General features: G+C 36.7%; 1 protein-coding gene across 1 annotated transcript in view; it reads left to right on the forward strand.

Moving 5' to 3' along the window:
* Positions 1–5,060, forward strand: part of LOC149085417 (forkhead box protein D3-A-like) — a 30,413-nt gene extending 25,353 nt beyond the window's left edge. Inside the window, exon 2 of the mRNA XM_089233412.1 lies at positions 3,424–5,060. The gene's annotated coding sequence lies outside the window, so the exon portion shown is untranslated. The remainder of the gene's footprint in view (positions 1–3,423) is intronic.
* The last annotated feature ends 940 nt before the right edge of the window (positions 5,061–6,000 follow it).

Below are 6,000 nucleotides of genomic sequence, written 5' to 3' on the forward strand. Positions count from 1 at the left end.
ACATGATTCGAATCAAAGACTCATCCCACGTTCACTGGGATGGATCTCTGCTACCCTCCATAAAGAGGGGCTATGCTATATAGGTGTTACGGTGAAAGTGATAAAGAGCTGTTATTATATGAATAATCACCAGTCATTTCGGTAAGTTTGATAAATTTTGCTCATATACCGTGAGTCTATCACATTTGTAGGTCATTATGCATAATCGTCAAACCATGGTTAATGCGATAAATGAGTCATCGTTGTGTTTACATTATGTATGTAAGTGAAGCTAACATTACAAGACTAACAATAATTTTTATAATATCTTTCATGTTTCTTTAAATTAATTGTCATGGCGAAATGAACGTGGTACTGTGCACGTATTGCTACTTCGTGGTCAAATAAAAATAATATAGTGATCAGATAATACATTAATATTAAAAGTGGACATCGCTTCTGTAATGTTGGCTTTTTTACATACACCGAAGTGTCTGAAAAAACAAACGCAACAGCAGGTTAATAACGATTTTTAACCGAGATGTTATGCCGAAACTAATATTTGGAAAGAAAAGTGAGTTTCTCCTCCGGTAATCGAACCCAGGTCCCCTAGCATACCGGGCAAGTGCGCTAACCAATACACCAGCGACACACTTTTCAATTCCTTATAACACGCATTAGTAGCGTGAATAGTATAACATCCAGAAAATTCAATTTCGGTATATTTCAGCCCGAAAAAATACCGTCTCCTCAATGATTTTTAATTTATGTACAATTATATTTCGGCCGATTAGAGCTTTATCTCGCTTATTTTGTGGGAGAAATTCAATTTTCTCCCAAGTTTTAAGCCAATAAAAAATTTCAAATCTACAAGTTCCCATAATATGAAAAAAGTTGTATTTACGACCCATCGATCATGATATTTATGGATAATTATGCATAATCACTGGTAAATGTGATAAATGTAACAAAATTTATCCAACTCTTTATTGAAATAATCCGATATTTTATCATGTTAGCAACATATATGTGCTGTATATGGACTCCAACACTGTTTTCAACTTCTCCCACACAACCTTCAGATAACTTTTCGATAACTTAAAAAGTCTGAAATTCCTTATTAAGAAATAAAAAATCATCTTCAAACTTTTTTTTCTTCATTTTTCAAAATATGAATCATAACTTGAATTCTTTCTGTAATAGAAGTTTGTTTTATCTCGGAGGAATTGTTTGCTAAGAAAAGTGGGTAGCCTCGGTTCTTAACTCGATTCTTAACTACGGAAGAAAAACGATTCTTAGTTAAGAATGTGGTAGCAAAATTCCTTCTCGATTCTTAACTACAGATCAAATCCAGTTAAGAAAAGCGGATTCTTATAAAAAATCAGAAAGTGTGTGTGTGGGTACACATCCACTGTTCTGCTGCCAAGTTAAATGAGGTTTAGGTGTTGATTTGCAGTACCTGAATCCCTTTTCTCGCTAACGATTTCGTAGGTGGTACGGTTGCAGACACGAAAGTTGTACTTCACCCACTCTCATAGGCGGAGATAGACTTGGAAGTCTGGGGGGTGGGCATGGTCATTATTTCTGGGGGGCACTATGATGATGTCAATTCATACATACATATATACATCAGATCGGTCGACTCCACCTTTTACGCTGGGGTGCTCCCCACGCCCCCCCCCTGTATCTCCGCCCATGCCCTCTCTGCATTCAGCTGTTTCGAGGTGGCACGGCGATTTTTCTTGGCAATTGCTATCCGTTTTCTGTCCCATCTCTCTTTGTGGTACTACGAGGGCGACCAGATCGAGGTAAATTTTCTACACCGCCAGTCCTCCGACATTTCAGCCAAAGGCAGTACACCGTACTTTGAGCACAGCTGAAGATTCCTGTAACCTCTCTTCCCCCCCCCCACTCTTTTTTTTTGAGAAACACCATCTTTCAACGTGGAAACTATCCGTTTTTTAAAATAATTAAACACATTTGCTTCAAACAGTGATCGAACATTTTTTTTCTCGGGTGTTACAAGTTTATAAATTGATTTTCATGGTCGAATCGTAATGAATTTATGATTTTTTTTTCATTTATTTCGAATTCAGAATGATTGATTTTAACAAAAATTTTAACTGGAAAAGAAAAAACGGATTAGTTTTTGTTTTTTGCGTTTTAAACGTAGCATTGCTAGTGTTTTCTTGGTTGAACGAACGCTTTCTGCCAGGGGTAGTATATATGCTAAAAACCATGATTTAAAAATTAAATATTCAGGCTATCATTCCACTTGACAAGCATAGAACTTCTTTTGTTTGACTCAAGTTGAAGGCAGGGGAGAGGGGGACCATATAAAGTCCCTTGAAAAATAAAAGAAATATCTGTGTGAAATCCATATGCTATTTGAACATTTTTTTTATTGGAAATGGATATTTCTATGATCAGCGGTTTAAAAGTTAAAGGGATGTGTATCAGAATTTTATTTTGCATCCTGTATATCTTGTCTTGAATGCCGCGAGTGGATGATTTATAGTTATTATTTCTTGTATAAACTGAAGTGGCGCCAAATTTAGCTCAAGCGAAACACCTTATGGCCTGTTGTTATCAGCCCTCAGGCCGCCCAAATCTGTTGATGCATTAAGCGAGCTTGTTTGAGACCGAATGTAATGGCGGTTTCTTTTGGTGTAGTTTACGCGTCGGCGTATTCCTTGGTTGATACCAATGTTTTTTTTCGAGCCAAAACGAACGAAAATAATATTTTTTTACTAATTATTGATTACCAATAACGCTGGGTATGCGCGGGTGTCTATGATTACGTTTTGTGTCTTGTTCGTCTCCAGACACGTTTATCCTCGATCCTTTGAACTTGTCTCCTTTCCGTCGTAAACACTTGGGAAAAAACATGTCGATAGAAACATTATTTTGGATATAATGAGCCCAGTACACGTGATATGGCCAACTATAATGTAGCCATATTATAGTTAGTCCTAAATGATAAACTTAACTACAGAAGTTGTAGATTTTACTTTGCCAGTGGCTCCATAGCACCACAAATATTTGGGATCTTCAACCTTTTTAGAATCGTGAGCACTATCGTGAGAAAAAGAGTACGCACACACGACAACTCTGACATATGCTCAAACTCGAATCACAATAATACTAATCTTTTTGAATGAAATTTGAATGAGAAGTTTAATTGTGATGTTAATCAATAACTCCAAAGCCCGACACACTCATCGATAACTCTCGGATACTTCCATGAATACTAGGTTCAAGTTACTCGACCATTACTCAGACATTATTGAATTTTAGTCGATGATAACCATTAACATTATGTGTGGTTTGAAACGAATTTTTTTCTATTACTGTTACAAGAAATGATCGAATGACATTTGTATACAAATATGGACATTCTGAAATTCACAGAAATCTTCAATGTTTTCTCTCTTAATTTTTCAGGTTTGGAATCTCCAGACGGAAAAAAAAAAATCAGGATTTCAAATAGTCTGTACCATGAACTCCGATTGATGGTTCCAGCTATCTAGTCGAGATACGAGACTCGACACACACAATTTCTCCAATTCATCTCATCGAAATTTTGTACATATCGACAATAGAGTTGTTCGTCAATTAAACCGGAATTCTCCTAAGCAGTCGGAATCGACGGCATAATGATAATCTACGTAGATGTGTCTGTCCACTATATATGTTGGTTTGTATGCCACTGTGAGCTAGATGTAGTCCATGTCTAAACAACATTCTGATCAGTCGATTTAGATGGTTTTCTACGAAGTTTTCACGGTGTAAGTCAGAGATTATTGCCAACGAAATCACATCTACAATAGCTGCTCCCGTAAAGATCAACAAATATGCTTGGGATATAGGCATACTGTTGAACAGTCAACGTTCCAATCTTGATAACACGGAGCACAGTGCGACCATTGATGAAGAAAACGACTTTAACCCCCATCAACTCCAAATCTTTAATTTCTTCAAAAAAAAAAAACCATTGTACTGATAGGTAACAGCACGCACCGACGAACCGTCGATCCTAGAGGCGTACTTCCAATTAGAAAAAGTGTTCAAATAACGTGTACTACTCGCAAGGAAAGGGCCCAAAGGTGTCATCCTCAAAAAATTTCGAAAAAATTACCACTAATTTTACTCATTTGAATATGCACAGAAATATAAAAAATATCCGGCGGAATTATTATGGGTCACTCAAAAATAAATAAAATAAAAATACAAATATTAATATTCTGAACGCCAATAGAGGCCAAGAATGAAATTAAAAATCCCGCAACCCTAAAGTCTTAGTCATTGCAACACAAAGTTATATACAGCACAGACAGAGAGAGGGGAAAAAAAGAGAAACAACTAGAGTTTCTAGAAAAAAACCTGGAGAAAAGAGGAAAAAGAAGATTTTATAGATATCGCCAGGAAGCGCGAGAGATGATGAGTAGCCAACTGTGTTGCCATTTTTAATAATTTTTTGTAGCTTAAATAATTGCATTCCGCCGCTAATTTTTTGTTAATTATGTGTTTCTGGATGAGATGAAAATGTACTTCAATTTTTTCATAATTTTTTGAGGATCACATCCTCGGACCCTTTCCTTGTCAGATATATCATTAATATTGCAAGGAGTTGTATAATTATTAAAATAAAAAAATTAACTTTTCATACGGACACCCTCGTGCCCAAAAACCCAATTAGAAAGTTGTTGCTCTGTCTTCCTTGATGTCAACAAAAAAAATCCGAATTTCTAAGTGCAATATTCACTGAGTTGAATATTCGAAAAACGAAGGAAGTTGGGGGAAAACAGCATTTTATGTAAATGCTGGAAAAACGGGTTAACCGCATTTATATAATGCTGTTTTTTCTCCTCAACTTTCCTCCGTTTTTCGAATTCGAATATCTCAGCGAATATTGCATTAAGAAATGTGGATTCTTTAGCATCAGGGGAGACAGGGCAACAACTTTCTAATTTGGTTTTTGGGCACGAGGATATCCGTACAGAAAGTCAATGCTTTTATTTTAACAACTATACAACCAGAGGCGTACGCACGATCGACCTTTGGAGGAGGCACATAAAGGCTTGGGGGGGGGGGCTTACAAAATTTTCTTCCCGAGAAATTTTGAATTACTACCCTTCAAAAAGCATTTAAATTAACAGAAATCGGTTATTATAGCCTATAAAGGATATTTTCTTTCGATATTTTGATTTTTCCATCAAAACATCAATTTTATTACTTATTAATATTATTATATTAATTTTTTTGCTAATTTTTGGTCGGCTTGGGGGCACGGGCCCCCTGTGCCTTCCCGCTGCGTATGCATCTGTATACAACCCCTTGCAACATGAATGACGTATCTGAGTTCTTCACGTTGTCTGGATATTTATTCTCATAGGACTATTATTTTCCATTTTTCTCATGGAGATAGACTTGGAAGTCTGGCGGGGGGGGCACGATGATGTCAATTCATCTATACATATCTGCAGTAGATCAGTCGACTTCACCTTTGATGCTGGGGGGGGGGGGGCAGGCAATGCCTCTCACGCACTCCCCCCCCCCCCCCTCCGTATCTCCATCCATGCTTATTCTAATTGGAAATATGTCTCCAGGATCAACGGTTCGCCAGTCTAATGTCGTGCGTGCTGTTTTGTTACCTATACACCCTGTGTACTCATTGTTCCATCAACTTGATGATGACCCGGTTTCTTGATTTAGTTGGCAATAATCGCAAATGTACGACGTACTCAGTGGTGTCTTAACAGGTGGACCAAGAGCTCCGAGTCAAACGAGCGGGACAATTTATTAAACACTTTCATTAATTCTGAAATTTTATTTTTGAATTTCCATTAATTTCCAAATTATTTCTCTCATTAATTTGAAAATCATTTCTTCAATTTTCTTTTTATTTTCATTAATTAGCGTTCACTAGTTTATGTGAGTATATTTTTCAGCTTTGCAGTACAATTCTGTAATTATCTTTTAATTTCTTTGCATGGATGCCGTCAAATTCCGAAATGTATA

The sequence above is a fragment of the Pholcus phalangioides genome, unplaced genomic scaffold (genome assembly GCF_987345545.1).
Source record: "Pholcus phalangioides strain wild (caught in Gottingen) unplaced genomic scaffold, Ppha-v1.0 ptg000007l_1, whole genome shotgun sequence".
In the NCBI taxonomy this organism is placed as follows: domain Eukaryota; kingdom Metazoa; phylum Arthropoda; class Arachnida; order Araneae; family Pholcidae; genus Pholcus; species Pholcus phalangioides.